This window comes from Leuciscus leuciscus (assembly GCF_965113295.1).
Source record: "Leuciscus leuciscus genome assembly, chromosome: 6".
NCBI lineage: Eukaryota > Metazoa > Chordata > Actinopteri > Cypriniformes > Leuciscidae > Leuciscus > Leuciscus leuciscus.
The window spans coordinates 31,501,046-31,516,962 of NC_138730.1; the positions used below are offsets into that span (position 1 = coordinate 31,501,046).

Here is a 15,917-nt window from a genome sequence, read left to right on the forward strand (position 1 = left end):
TCTGAATTACTTTTTTCTTTACTAGGATTTTTTCTTTAATTTTAAGAGTAAACGCCCACATTTCTAAGAATTTTCTTAGAATTGTGTCACTAGGAGCTACTTTTTGCATTAAGATTCTTTATGAATACGGGCCCAGATATACAACATGTCTAAGTAGTCTCAATTTCCAGAGTTGTCACGTATTAGTTGGGGGCATTTTACGTAGAACTGGTCTAGGTTATTAATTGTCTGCATAATAACAAATCCTGAGTGCCTGATAGACCCTCATTAAACATTATTATATTCATTAGCATAAAGGAATGAATATCAGATTTGGTGTCTACTGAGTTCTGAGAGATAATACCGCACTTGTGGTTTTCTGTATTCAGATTCTGTGATGCGTGATGAAGAGGGTTTCTGACCTCCTTAGACAAATACAACCGATGCTGGTTTAGCCACGAGGCATAAAAGTGCTTTTAACAAGATACTGCAACCCCCCTGCACATTATTTTCATCATCCCAGGCCCTTTTATACTCTTTTGATTGAAGCTTCTCCGATGAATGCAATGGAAGAACAGAATAAGCCTGCAGACTCATGATGCTTACTCTGTTCTTGTGTGTTACACTGAATAGTGCACTCTCATCAGAATGCAGAGAGCATTCTGGTCAAAACTTTTTTCTTTCTACTTTTCAGATTTTAAGTTTAAAAATCATTTTGGCTTTCTTTGAGGTCATAGCTTCACCAGGTGAAGGCTGACACTTTACCTAGTAAAGGGTGCTATTTCAACTCAGCCTCACAGTTCAGAATAAAATTAAAGATAAAAGCACTCAGGAAAGATCCTAAGGCCTTAGCAAAAAAGGAAAATGTAGTCCAGCTTCCTAGGATGAAAGCTCTTTTCAACCTTGTCTGCCTTTTTTTTTTCAGGCTAAAGATAGCAACTAAAATTTCATTGCAAATGTGGATTAGTATGTGCACATTTATGACATCACTGTCTTGACTTACATCTTGTCTTGACATCCAACTGAAAGACATGCATGTGTTTTGTTTTGTTTTGTTTTTCAATATAAACAGTGATTTAGGATTTTGATTAGGTGGCATGTGGAAATGTCAGGTAGCCATGGATATGGAGAAGCCGATTCTTTCTCATTCAATATGCAACACCATTTTCAAGGAATTGACCATTAATGAGAAAGGAAAATCCTCTTGATTCGCTGTGTTGTACTAAAGAAAGACAGAGAGAATGAGGGAGATGAATATTACCCATTGTCTTACAGGAAGCATATTCCTTATTCACAGGCTGTAACTAGTGAATGAAATTCATTATCACAAGTGTCGATCATAAAAAACCCAAGCCATGAAACTAATATTAATTAACATTTGACAGGTTTTATATCAAAGCTCTGAGGTGTGGCCATGGTTGCAGGCAAAACGCTGATACCGGCATTTTTGCAGGAGACCTTTCTTTAAATGGGAGGGCGTGGTGATAGATTATTCAGATACTCTAATGCAACAAAGGACATTGTTCGACCCGTTGAATTTGCTGCTCTGATCATTGAATTTCATTCTCATAACTTCATTATTATTTAATCATCTATATGCAGCCACAGAGGACACTTCCATTAATCATTTCTAACCATTAGACATACTGACCAATCAAAGTGTGTTTGCTCTCCAAACATAGTAAGGCACAATTAAATGATATGACATTTACAAATAGAAAAGAACTCTCGCACAACTTTACTAAAATATTGCTTATAAAAACTCACATTTAAATCCAAAAGGATTCATAAATCATTGAGCAATGAGGTGCTGAGATTTCAACTTTTTCATCAACACATTGAGCTAAACACCATTTTCACTTTAATTCCGAAACAAGCAATTAATCTTAATCCGATTTAATTGAACATCACCATTCCAAATGTGAATCTTTTTTTTACTTATGAAAACACAATTAGAGCAATATGAACAACATATGCCATTTTCATTATCATAATTTTACTGTGAAACATTTAAACAATATCGCACACGAACGAGTCAGTACTCGATATTAATGACTGTAAACCTAGAAAACGTACAGTATTTACTGAAATCTCTAAATTGGATGAACCAAGTTCAATTTGTCCAATACTCTGATACTCATATTTTCTGGTTACCTATAACTTCCCACATGATAAATACTGCAGGATAAAAAAAAAACTTAAAATGCTCTAACATAACTTGTGGGATTACTCATTGTATGTCAAATAGTTATCAGGAAGTGTGTTATACTTTTAAAATGGCTAATTATCTGTGCTCATTATGCATGATCTGAACTCAAACCAACACACACATTGTGTTGCAAACAACAGAAAATATACTACATTGTTTAAAAAAAAATTCTGACATGCATAAATGTACACAGTGTACTCATATTGTTTGTACTTTCATACTGTATGTTGTCAAAGTGTATGACTCTAACCCTTCCATAGAAAAAAACATTTCTCAAAGCTGATTTTTTCCCCTGCTGAAAGATACAAAAAAGTGACAACAGTTTCCAGTGACAGGTGATAAATGGTTACGGTATGGGAATCTATCTGCTGCATCAACACATCGGAAATGGGATCTCCGAAAGATAACAAATTACAGAGAACTGGTTACATGGTGATCCCTCTCTCTCTGATGCCTCACTGACATACTGTAACTGCCAGCACAGGGGCTGGATGTGAAGCACAGGACTTCTGTCATGTTTATGCTGAAGCATACAGTAAGGCCCATTAATCATATGGGAAAACTAGAGACATTTTACAGTGGTTATCCTGTTCAAATAGTGAAGGAAAAGTGTGGATGGCAAAAAGTGGAAACTAAAGTTCTATTGGTTTCTCATGAATTTTTTACATTTCTTTTTCAAGAGAAAAAGAATAGAAAAGCTACTTGCAAGCGAACTAGCCACATGGTTGATTGTAGCACTTCACAGGTTGTAAGAAGTGATTGAAGGTGAGCAAGAAATTGAGGATCGGCATCTTTCGGAGCCGGAACATTGTTGGTTGGCATAGATTGTTTGGCGTACCATTGAATGGATAGAGCATATTTGTTTTGAGCATGCTCTATGTATTCAGTTTGTGGATCCATTTTTTTGTGCCTACACAGCACTATTTTTGTTTGGTCAACCTCCTGCATTCTCTGCTCTCCGGGAAATGATTTACATTCTAAAAGTTTGCTTACTTTCTCTTCCCGAAATGCCTCAGTGGTTTTACCTACCTCCGCGGGAAGAGACACAGCATCATTTTTTTCATTATTTCATTTTTTTTTAACATTACACAAATCCTGAACATTGTTTGCTTTTGTGGACTAAATATTCAAATCAATTCAGACATGGTATGTGTCCTTAGGGGAAATGTGCTCTGTGGTTTACTCATTCAAAAAGCTCCCATCACTATCCATATGCATATTGTCTCGTCTTATAGGAAGTATGCACTTAATTTGAATCTCTCCAGAACAGTGTTAAGTCTCAGTCTACCCTAAAGCCATCCCTGTAATGGCATAATGCTACGGTCAGAAAGAAAATTAAATACTATAATCTTTCACATTTGTTCAACCTCAATGCTGACAAGGAAAGGCAGAAATAAATTGGCTTTATTTTGTTGAACAACATCTCTCCCTAAAGAAGGAATACAAAGATTGTAGCCACACTGATGAGAAAATAACTTCTGAAACAAACAGTTAAAAGGCTGCTATCCTACACAACCAAAGGCGTAGAATTTAGTAGAGATGCTAGATGTCACGGGGCTGGTTGTATAAACACACGAAGAAGATGATGAATGAATAGGTAATATTTAATAAATCCAACTTCGAACAGGAACAGAACAACATACAACACTTCCACAATAGATGCCACCGAAAACAGAATTGAACATATACAGTACAGGTGATAATGATGGTGATTGATGAGTGCACAGCTGAACATAATTAAGTGTCCGTGACAACAAATGAGTGACGAAGGTAAACGATGATGAAACATAACGAGTCCAAACTAACGTGATTGTGACACTAGAGACGTCTCCCTACCAGTATCCAGCGACAACTGAATTGTCACTGGCAATAATTTTTATCAAACAATTAAAATATATTTAAATGCAACCACTGTTGTTGTAATCTGTAAAACTGTTGCCGCATCTTAAAGGGATAGTTCACTTTGAAATAAATTTTTGGTATGTTTTAGCTTACCTCAAGGGCATCCAAGATGTAGGTGTCTTTTTTTCCGCAGTAGTTTCAGTAGTTGATATTTTTAGGTCAAACCGTTCTTGTCTGTCAGTCATATAATGCAGGTCTATGGTCATTATCTCAAAACACAAGCACAGAGTCCAAATTAAAACAATTCCCCGTCGTCCAAATTAAACAATTCCCCATCGTAAGTACACATTGATGGCCTAAGACACGAAACGAGCGGTTTGTGTGAGAAAACGAACAGTATTTATATCGTTTTTACCTCTTATACGCAGCCATGTCGAAGTGATCTGATCTGACGTGTATGCAGACTGGTGCATAGATATATACACTAGATGTCGCCTTAAAGACATTCGTTCCAATGAACTGCCGTAGACAAGGCGACATCTAGTGTGTATATATCTATGCACCAGTCTGCGCACACGTCAGATCAGAGCATTTGGACGCGGCTGTGTTCAAGAGGTAAAAACGATATAAATACTGTTCGTTTTCTCACACAAACCGCTCGTTTCGTGTCTTAGGCCATCAATGTGTACTTACGATGGGGAATTGTTTAATTTGGACGACGGGGAATTGTTTTAATTTGGACTCTGTGCTTGTGTTTTGAGATAATGACCATAGACCTGCATTATATGACTGACAGACAAGAACGGTTTGACCTAAAAATATCAAAATTGAAACTACTGCGGAAAAAAAGACACCTACATCTTGGATGCCCTTGAGGTAAGCTAAAACATACCAAAAATTTATTTCAAAGTGAACTATCCCTTTAAATGGGTCATACCATTGACATTACCTGAGAAGTCAAAATAAATAAATACATTACAAAACTGCATGTGCTCTTTCAAGGGCATGCATTTAATGCATTAACAGAGAATATAAAGTAAGTGTTTAAACATATAAGTGCTCTACATACATTATGTAGGCCTATGTACTCTGATGTAATAAAGTTAAGTCTCTGTTAATCTGCCTCCTTGTCATCATTACTTACCTTTGACTTATAACATTACAGAACTGATTAATTGTAGTCAATTTAAGCTAAAAACCTTAATGTCAATCCCTGAATAACGATTGGTAGATATTTTATCACAGAAAGGACAGAAAGCTAAATTGTAATGCTGTTGATTGCATAATGAAGTGAAGTGAGGATTATGTTATGAGTTGGGAGTTCGTACCTATATCTATAAATAAAGGCTTTAGATGACATGAAATTGCAATTAAAATCTATTATAAATTCCAAAAATGCTTTTATGCCCTCAAAAGTCAAAATCAAACCTATGCCTTTGTATACAACAGTTCAATAAACAAGTTAATTTTGAGTTACATTTTCGACACATTTTGACAGTTTGTGTAGATTTTGTGTTGATTTGCTCCACTATAAGGAAATTATAATAAGCAAGATTTAAGGGAATACAGAAAAAGAAAGAAAACATAAAAATAATGTTTTAAATGTATTTTTATTTAATTCTTTGAAAAGTTAAAATGCATTTTAACTATCTGCAAATAATATTTTTAAAATATTTCACATAATTATGCGTGACATGTCGAAAACTGCCCTTTCGATGTTTATAATTATAAATTACATGAATTGCTTATCCTAAAAGATAGGATATTCTCCTTTTAAAATGGTGAAATTTCACAAAAAAGTTCGGTCCAGCATCACTGGATCGTTTAACATTTCTATCACAAAACAGTTGTCAAATTTTAAATGTTTATCTACTTACAACTTATTGCACTCTTACACCATTAAAGTCTGCATGAAACCTAAGTTGTGATAGTCTTTTCTTCACTTTGTTGGCGTGTATCCAAGTGAAATGGCTTCTTGAACAAGTAAAAATGGAGGGTGGGACTTGATTTTGTCAAGTGGGAATTGATTGGATTGTTGTCGTTTGCTATTGATCTGTGAGTCACAGGTTGCTGCAGGAGTGGAGATGTCATTGTCCTGCCCTCACGCCAGTAAACACCAGGGTGACCACCTGGTTATTGCTCTGTTGCAGGACATACTGTAGATGTGATTTTGCAGGACAATGCGGGAAATGTGTGAGAGATAAATTTACTACTAATATACTATGTAAATTTAATTTACATTATTTGGAAAGCCTATTTGCCATTATGTTGGATGATGATATGTTTCATATCGCCAGTAAGCTTTGTTAATTGTGACCTGCTCTGGGAAATCTGGGAAATCAAGAATTTCTAATATTGAGGGTAGACAATTTGGCCACTTGTTGGCAACAACTCAGTTGTTGTGTTTCACCCCTGAATTAATGTTTTAGAACAAATCTAAGTGTATGGTTAAATGACTCATTCATAAAGATTTCACTTTCCGCCATGTACTGGCATGAGGATGTGTTATTATTATTTATTTTATATTATTAAATAATATATTTTTAATTTTTTTATTTGTTCACAGTTCAGGGGTTCTGAGATTTTAAATGAATTCTCGGGGGTCGAGAGAAACAAAATAACTAAACGTTGCCATAGTATGTAATTGTTTCAGGGATGTGTTTTATGTGCACAAGTACATTTAGGAATGCTTGCTGGGAGTGTGCATGAATGCATATGTATGGCTCAACACATTAATGCACTTCCTCTTTTATTCCAGGCGCAGGTTATCCTTCTGGAGAGACAGGAAGAGCATAAGCACTGGCACTTAAGGTAAGATAAGACTCAGTTTGTGAGATCAGTTGTAATAAATCTCTTCCAGCTGTATTTCTGAGTACACATACTACATAGTTGTGTGTGTGTATGCGTGCGTGCGCGTGTGTGATATGCATCACTGATGTAAAAATAAGGTACGGTCTGTGAGTCTTTTGACATGCCAATTTAAACATAATTTATTATAATGTCCTCCTCTCTCTCTTCTTATCTGTATCAAAGGTGTATTTAAAAAAAAAATGGACAGTTTTCACTTACATGTCAAGGTATGCCCTGTGAATTTCCAATCCTTACTTAAAGCCTGTATTTATTTATTTTTTTAAGTTCGTTCTTTTTGAGTAGTCTATGCGCTAAAGAAAAAAGAAAAACTTTTTTGCTAATTAAATGTACTTTTTTTTAATCCCTGGCGGGCCATGAGCTCATTATCAACCATTGTATGCGCTGTTGAGTCCAGGGCTACTGAGGACTCAGCATTTGCTTTTGTGAGTTGCAGGCACGAGTGAGGCTTCCAAATGATTGAAATGTTCTGGGAGATGCCACAGCTTGTTTCTCACAATAGTAAATGAGGATTTCGGTATGTGTCTCTGTGACTGGGTCCCTTGAGGGGGAGGTGACTTGGTATTTTTAACATCTTAATGAAACGCTGAGAGGGCTCCTAATTGCGGCGCGAGTGGGTAGGAGAGAATAGAGGTGAAGTGACAGCGCTGGGAGCCTTTGATCTGAGAACTCTAATCAATGGGGATTAGTGTCCTTTAGCTCTGTGCTGCGCAATGTCTTTGACAGCCCCATGACTCTCATATTAATGAGCCATTAGCATGGCTAGAATTAAGAGAGATACCAGTTCACAGATCTCTGTGGATAAGAGTTCACTTTAGGGTGACACTGATAACTCGCGGTCGCCTGCGGTGGCCTGCAGTTGTCGAACTGTTAGTCACTCCAAGTCATCTAAGAATAGTGTCTTTAATCTATAAGGAGTCCTAAATGAAGGGTGGCAGGAGCAAGTTTATTTAATTACGCTGATCGCAATACAAAGATATAATCAAGTCCTATCGCACCTCTCAAATGATACCCTCAGCCCTTGCGACCCTCCCCCAAGTCAACATTTCGGTGATGTACTGTCACATGGTTCTCTTACGAGAGGTCTCTCGTACTGCGTAAGATATCTTACGCTAGGGGAAAATCCTTTTCCGCGAGATATTGAAGCCAAAAATTATCCTTAATTTTGTAATAATGCAAAACGCGTTGCAGCAGCAATGCAGACATAGGCGAGACAGCTCGCGCGCCTATTGGCTGCTCTGCGGCAACTGCAGCAGCCTATCGAGCGAGGCCTGGCGTGACGTCAGACCCAATCAGGGCACTTCGCGCCCGCTGCGTCACGTCCCGCCGAAATGGGCGTGGTCTAGGCCTATAAATATCGCTCGCAGGCAGCTATTATCTGATTTTTCATCCTTCAAGCGAAGCACACGCATCGCTGGAGCTGGATAAGAAGCCGCGCCGTCTGAAAGAGAGCACCTTCAGCGGGACGAGTCACTGAAGTCGCTGGCCGCGCCGCCTTCCTTGCCTTCCTGCTGCGCTTTCCGGCATTATATCCTTTCTCTGCTACTGTGTTTATGTATGTGTGTGTGCTTGCCGCCGCGACACACACTCCCATTGCACTAAAAGAGCTGGGCGTCTTTTTCAAGACGGCCCTTTTCCTGATCACGCAGCTCTCGCACTCGCTCTGCCTATGGTGACTCTGAGGACTCACCTGGCATCCTTCTCCGAGACTGCTCCTCCGCCCCCCCACCCCCCCCCCAACCCGCAAAGCTTGCCGGTTCGCCCGCTTGCCTTGCCTGCTTGGGGGACGATACCTGTTCTCCCTCTGTTCGAGCCGCGCACACCGCGCCGCTCACAGAGGATGTCAGGAGCGGGCGGTCACGGGGCTAGCTTTCTCTCTCCCTCTGTTCAAGCCGCGCAAACTGCGCCGCTCACAAGGGAGGCTGGAAGCGGACGGTCGGGGTTAGTTTTTCTTTACGTTATAAGAAAGCTACCCTGCCTTCTGCGCCCCATTCATGCGTCACTCACCGGCGAAAGGAGAAAGGTGTGTTTTTAGTCCCTCCGAGGATGGACTGACCTTCAATTTCTCATACATATTCCCAGTTCCCTGACCATGCGACTGGAAATATCAATATTGCAGCAGGCGAGCCTGTTTTAATACAAGCGTGCCTGAAAGCATACGCCGAAGAAAGCATGTGACGCTCTTATATGCTCGTGCATCCGAAAACCTTTGCGTTCCCCCCCTGTGGCTCAGTGGTTTTGGTTTTTCTCACGAGAGACCGGAGTTCGAATCCCGGTCTAGCGGCAGTTAAAATTATGCCGCCAATGCTTCGCTCTGTCAGTTCCCTGAAAAGCGACTGCAGACGTGCATTTTGCAGCCAACGAGCGCGTTGCACAACCCGCTCGCCTGCACCCAAACACCGTTTCTATGGTTTCCGTGCGTCACTGGCGTAAGGAAAAAAGGGAGTTTTTCTGGTCCCGCTGCGGACGGACCAACCTCCTTTTTCCTATACATTTCCCATTCCCCTCTGGAATTCAGGCGACTGGAAATGTCAATATTGCAGTGAACAAGCCTGTTGTAATGCACGCAGGCCTGCAATAAACGCCAGCATGTTGACGCTCTCTGTTTCTATGGCAACTTCTCGCTCGTTCAGTTCCAGTAAATGTGACTGTTCCAGTGTATCCTGCAGTAAACAAGTCGGTTCTGTCACCCGCTTGCCTGCACACAAACGCCGTTTTTACGGCTACCCAGATAAATCCCATAAGTGTGAATTTTTCTGGTGTCCCGGCCACGGCCGATGGTGCTTTATGTGTAAGAAGAATGCCCACTGCCCAGTGCCCATCTCTACACACAAGCACAGCCCGTCACACAGGGCTCGCGCACATGAATCGACTCAGACCGATTGCGCTTCAAACATGGTGAATGTGCCCACTAACACCACGTTATGCATGTCTCACGGTTTCTGTAAAAACGAAACCAACGTGCACTCGCTTCACGCAAGCGAACGATGCTTTCGGTGTGATAAATGTGCCCGCTGTCCCGCGCCCACATCCACACATAGACATGACAGTTCCCACGGGAACCGCCCAGCCCTCCCCCTCGCGGTTAACCACCGCAGAGGAGTCGAGCGCGGGCAATCTGCCCGCTGTCATCAGCGCGCCCCATGCCTCAAATGTCACGAGCGCCACGCTTGTGTTACAGCACACCGAAGCTTCTCCATCGCTGAGCGAGCGGAGCGCGCTTCGTATTCAACCCCTAGCGATCCATGCAGACGCATGGGCAAAGCTACCCGGGGTTTCGAAGTGGGTGCTGAACATTATAGAAAGAGGCTATTCGCTGCAGTTTCGCCGACGCCCTCGCCGCTATGTGGCGCGCGTCGAGACCACGGTAAAAACAGAAGTAGCACATCTACTTCGAGCCGAAGTGACGAAACTATTGAGCAAAGGGGCCATAGAGCCTCTCTCTCAAGTTCAGAGCGAAGGAGGGCTATACAGCAGATACTTCCTGGTACTGAAAAAAGACGGGGGTCTCAGACCCATACTAGATCTAAGGCAACTGAACAAAGTGCTTGTGAAGCGACAGTTCAGGATGCTCACGACCAGGCAAATCCTTGTGCAGATTCGCCAAGGAGATTGGTTTGTGTCAATAGATCTGAAAGACGCGTATTTTCAAATACAGATAGCGTCACGTCACAGGCGATATTTGAGATTCGCCTTCGAGGGCCAGGCATATCAGTACACAGTCCTGCCGTTCGGTTTGTCCCTAGCACCCCGTACATTTACGAAGTGCATGGATGCGGCGCTCGCACCCCTCAGAATGAGAGGCATGCGAGTGCTGAACTATTTGGACGATTGGCTGATTCTAGCGCAATCTCGCGCAGTGCTCATAGAACACACGACCATTTTACTCGATCACCTCGAGGATTTGGGTCTGAGTGTCAATTGGGCGAAGAGCTCCCTGTCACCCAGTCAGAAAATATCTTTCCTGGGCACAGAACTGGACTCACTATCCATGATAGCGCGACTATCACAACAGCGCGCGGTAGACATTCGACGCACAGCGAACTCTTTTCGCTGCGGCGCGTCTGTCCCGCTCAAGAGATTTCAGAAGATGCTAGGTCTCATGGCCTCAGCATCGTCAGTGCTCCAGCTGGGTCTGCTCCGCATGCGCCCGCTGCAGTTTTGGCTGAAAGCGCGAGTCCCACGCGAAGCGTGGGCACCCGGTTTGCTTCGCCTCAGGGTCAATCAGAAGTGCGTTACAGCTCTGAAACCCTGGAAAGCGAACGACTGGTACCAATCAGGTGTAAGCCTGGGGACTTCCTCGAGGGTGAAAGTGGTGTCCACGGACGCGTCCACCTCGGGATGGGGAGCGCTGCTCGAGGGCAGACCGTTCTTCGGCCAGTGGTCAGAACGGGAGAAGCTCCTGCACATAAACTGCCTCGAAATGCTGGCAGTAGACAACGCGCTGACGCGTTTTTGTCCCCAAATAAAAGGTCACCACGTCTTGGTCCGTTCGGACAACATGTCTGTGGTGTCCTACATAAATCGCCAGGGCGGCATCAGATCCGAGAAACTGTACAGGCTGGCAGAACGCCTCCTGGTATGGGCTCAGTGCAACCTGCGCTCGCTCAGAGCAGCGCACGTGCCAGGGATCTTGAATATAGGACCGGACAGACTGTCCAGGAACAATGTTCCGGCAGGCGAGTGGTCTCTACACCCACAGACAGTCCATCTGCTGTGGAAGAAATTTGGCAGAGCGGAAGTGGACCTGTTTGCGTCTCAAGAAAACGCTCACTGTCAAGAATTTTTCTCCAAGAGCAGGAGCGCGCTGGCCCATGTGTGGCCCCGCCGCCCGCTCTATGCTTTTCCCCCCGTCTCTCTCCTGCCTCAGGTGATGGAACGGATCAGGGAAGAAGGATGCTCAGTACTGCTGGTAGCACCGTTCTGGAAAAAACCAACCTTGGTTCCCAGTCGTGATGCAGTTAGCAAGTACTGCCCCGTGGCCAGTACCAATAGGGAGAGATCTCCTCTCACAGGCCCGCGGCTCGATCTGGCATCCTCACCCGGAACTATGGTCCCTTCATGTCTGGGCCATCAACGGGTACATGTTGGACTCCCTAAAGGAGTATTAAACACGATCACGCAGGCTAGAGCTCCGTCTACAAGACGACTCTATTCTTCGAAATGGTCGGTGTTTTCGGGCTGGTGCACATCCCGTGGTGTGTCACCCACAAACTGTGGTGTGACGGAGGTGCTTTCCTTCCTACAAGAGCTGTTGGATGGGGGCAGGGCCCCCTCCACGCTCAAAGTTTATGTGGCGGCTATAGCAGCGTTCTCAGAAACAACGCTTGGTCAGTCAATAGGAAGGAACGATTTAGTCATCCGCTTCCTTAAAGGAGCTAGGAGACTGAATCCTCCCAGACCTCCCTCAGTCCCCGTATGGGACCTTTCTACGGTTCTGGAAGCCATGAAAGGTGCGCCATTTGAGCCTTTACAGTCAATCGATTTGAAACACCTGTCTTTCAAGACAGTGTTTTTGCTGGCTCTCGCTTCAGTGAAGCGCATAGGGGATCTGCACGCGCTCTCTGTGAGCGCGGCGTGCATGGAGTTTGGGCCCAATGACTCAAAAGTTATACTCAAACCTAAGCACGGTTATGTTCCAAAATCCCTCAACACACCGTTTAGGGCGCAGGTTATCTCCCTGTCAGCCCTACCGGTCCCTGATGAGGAAAGAGACGCGAGCCTCCTTTTGCCCAGTCAGGGCATTACGAGCTTATGTGTCTCGCTCGTCTGTTTTTCAGACAGACGGAGCAGCTTTTTGTTTCGTTTAGCGGACGTTCTAAGGGACTAGCCGCGTCGAAACAGAGCCTATCCAGATGGATAGTTGATGCTATAGCGCTGGCATACGCCTCCAAGGGCATGCAGTGCCCATTGGGTGTCAGAGCGCACTCCACGAGAGGCATGGCCTCTTCGTGGGCCTGGTCAAGTGGGATTGCCTTGCAAGATATTTGTATGGCGGCAGGCTGGGCCTCCCCGTCTACATTTATAAGGTTTTATAACCTAGAGGTTCCCGCCCTGCAGGCCAGGCTGCTGTCGGTCTAAATTTACCAGTATTATCTGACCTGATGCGATCAGCTCAGAATGCTGCGTCTGCTGAGCACAGCTCAATGTTCGACAGTATAAAGCTGGGCAAACTGTGTAAGACCCACATTTTCCCCATCAGTTCAGGCCGTACCCCGCCCTGTCTGTATGATGAAATTCGCGTCCCATCGACGCTACTATATGTGGAAAAGTGAGGCTGCACCCCTCCCTCTTCCCGGACTCCCTGTGAGTTCCCTGAGTGATTGTGCACTATATGTACCCCGGGTTTTCGCCCTTGGGTCTTTGGTGTCAGATCTCAGCATGCACGGCGTTTTACATTGGGTCCCCTAGCGTAAGATATCTTACGCAGTACGAGAGACCTCTCGTAAGAGAACGTACTCGGTTACTAACGTAACCTCGGTTCTCTCTAGAAGAGGGAACGAGTACTGCGTATCTTGCCGTGCATGCACACGCTCTGGTTGCTTCGATGATGAAAAACCAGATAATAGCTGCCTGCGAGCGATATTTATAGGCCTAGACCACGCCCATTTCGGCGGGACGTGACGCAGCGGGCGCGAAGTGCCCTGATTGGGTCTGACGTCACGCCAGGCCTCGCTCGATAGGCTGCTGCAGTTGCCGCAGAGCAGCCAATAGGCGCGCGAGCTGTCTCGCCTATGTCTGCATTGCTGCTGCAACGCGTTTTGCATTATTACAAAATTAAGGATAATTTTTGGCTTCAATATCTCGCGGAAAAGGATTTTCCCCTAGCGTAAGATATCTTACGCAGTACTCGTTCCCTCTTCTAGAGAGAACCGAGGTTACGTCAGTAACCGAGTACGTTTTGTGTAGTAGAATGCTGTGTGCAATCAGCACTAGTGTGGGCAAGTGCTGAACAGTGAACGCCTGTGGGAACTTGGGACTTTGGGGTGGTACTCGGTGTGTTTTGACCGCAGGGACCAGGGTCTAAATAAAGTTCTGGGTAAAAATTTCCCCCTCAGAAAGTCCCTGCTCGTGAGGTAGTACTTTTTCAAAGTTTAGGGACGCAGCATCAGCATAAGTTCACGCAGCATTTTGATTGGTTGAGCATTTTATTTCAACCACCATTTTTAAAAGTCTGCGTGCAGTAGTTGTATGCTATTCAAATCAACAATGGATTTGAAAAAAAACTTTGTCAAATGGTTTTACCCTATATTTAGCTTATTTAATAAATAACAGTCCTAATAACTTTATTGATGTTAAATTAATGCATTTTTGGATTTTAATTTTCATTAAACCAACCATAGCTATATAATTAAAATCCACATCAAGAATAAACACATCAATGTGTACATTACGGTATGTTTGTTTTTTTGTATGTGTAAGCCTATTATTTCTGCAATAGCTAGGTAATGACGTTGATAGGCTACTCATCATTTCAAGGTAATGTCATTGGTGAATTTGACTAAGGACAGTGAAGCTATAAATGTGTTGTTTTAATAAGAGAAATGTAAGGCTTTGCGTCAGGGGAAATACATAAGATTAGTGTAATTACAACTGCAGTCTTGTATTATTCCTGACCCTGTTTTGAAGTAAAGTAAATGAGTTGAGTCTATGATGGGAGTCAGAGTCACCTGGAAACACCCCTACAAACAGGGTTTGAAATTAACACTCGCCAACACACCAAATAAGCAATGGTGGGTAATACATATCAACTGCCAAAAAAACGAAAGCCTTTCAAGATCTGTTTAAATGCAATCAAACGATCAATTTAGTAATTGGGTTGATGCCTCAATATGATTGAAAAGCCTTCATTCAGACTGAACGGATCATATAAACAGAACTTTCTGAATCTGATATTGGATTATACCTAATGATTCATAATCAGATATAATAATATATATATACACACATATATACATATATACATTACTCATTACTTATTTGAGTAAGTACAATGTAACTACGTCACATTCAAATAAAGTCTAACTAAATTGTTTACTTACAGTTTGCGTACAGTTGGCTTCTTCGTCTTTCAACAGTTTCTTTTCTCCATTACATTGTGCCTAGTTTTCAAAACAATCTGCAATCCTCTGATGCGATCCCAGTCGTCATTAAAAATAATAAACCATCCACTTTTTTCTTTATTTGAGTGTCCTTCTGAAATCTGTACAGAGATGCAAACGAGCAGGACTCGTCAAAGCAAATGTTCTTTGACTTCAGTTTGTCGTGTTGTAAGCAGACTTAAGATCATGGAGTATATCAGAAATTGAATAGGTATATGAATACTGTATGTATCCAATGTGAATCCAAAGGAAAGAAAACTAGACCATTTTTTCTTCCCATCCAATCACAGTTGACAGCTGCAGGACAGCTATTTTTGGAGCTTGCTTTTCACTCACTATCCAACTATTCAGAACAAGCCAAAACAAACAAACAAACAAACAAACAAACAAACAAACAAAAAATATCAGAAATAAACCAGATTATCATCACTGCTTAGATTATATATATATATATATATATATATATATATATATATATATATATATATATACATATATATATATATATACATATACATACATATATATATATATATATATATATATATATATATATATATATATACATATACATATACATATACATATACAGACCCTTTCCAAAAAAATTTGAATATCATGGAAAAGTTTATTTATTTCCATAATTCCATTCAAAACGTTAAACTTCCATAGATTATAGATTCAGGGCCCACAACTTAAACGATTTCAAGTATTTAGTTGTTTATTTGTACATAATTTGGGCTTCCAGCTCATAAAACCCACGAAAACAGGATTTCCAAAAATTTGAATATTATATGAAATCACACAGTAGTTACACAGTAATACCATGGTCATTGAACCAGGATTTGGTTCTTTTGGCAGTGTGGGCAGGTGCAAATCCTGCTGGAAAATGAAGGAAGCATGAAGTGCTCTGAAAA

General features: G+C 42.3%; 1 protein-coding gene across 1 annotated transcript in view; it reads left to right on the forward strand.

The window, feature by feature from the left end:
• The window catches only part of tnr (tenascin R (restrictin, janusin)), a 150,544-nt gene that overhangs the window by 67,224 nt on the left and 67,403 nt on the right, over positions 1–15,917 (forward strand). Inside the window, exon 3 of the mRNA XM_082172606.1 lies at positions 6,789–6,841. The gene's annotated coding sequence lies outside the window, so the exon portion shown is untranslated. The remainder of the gene's footprint in view (positions 1–6,788; positions 6,842–15,917) is intronic.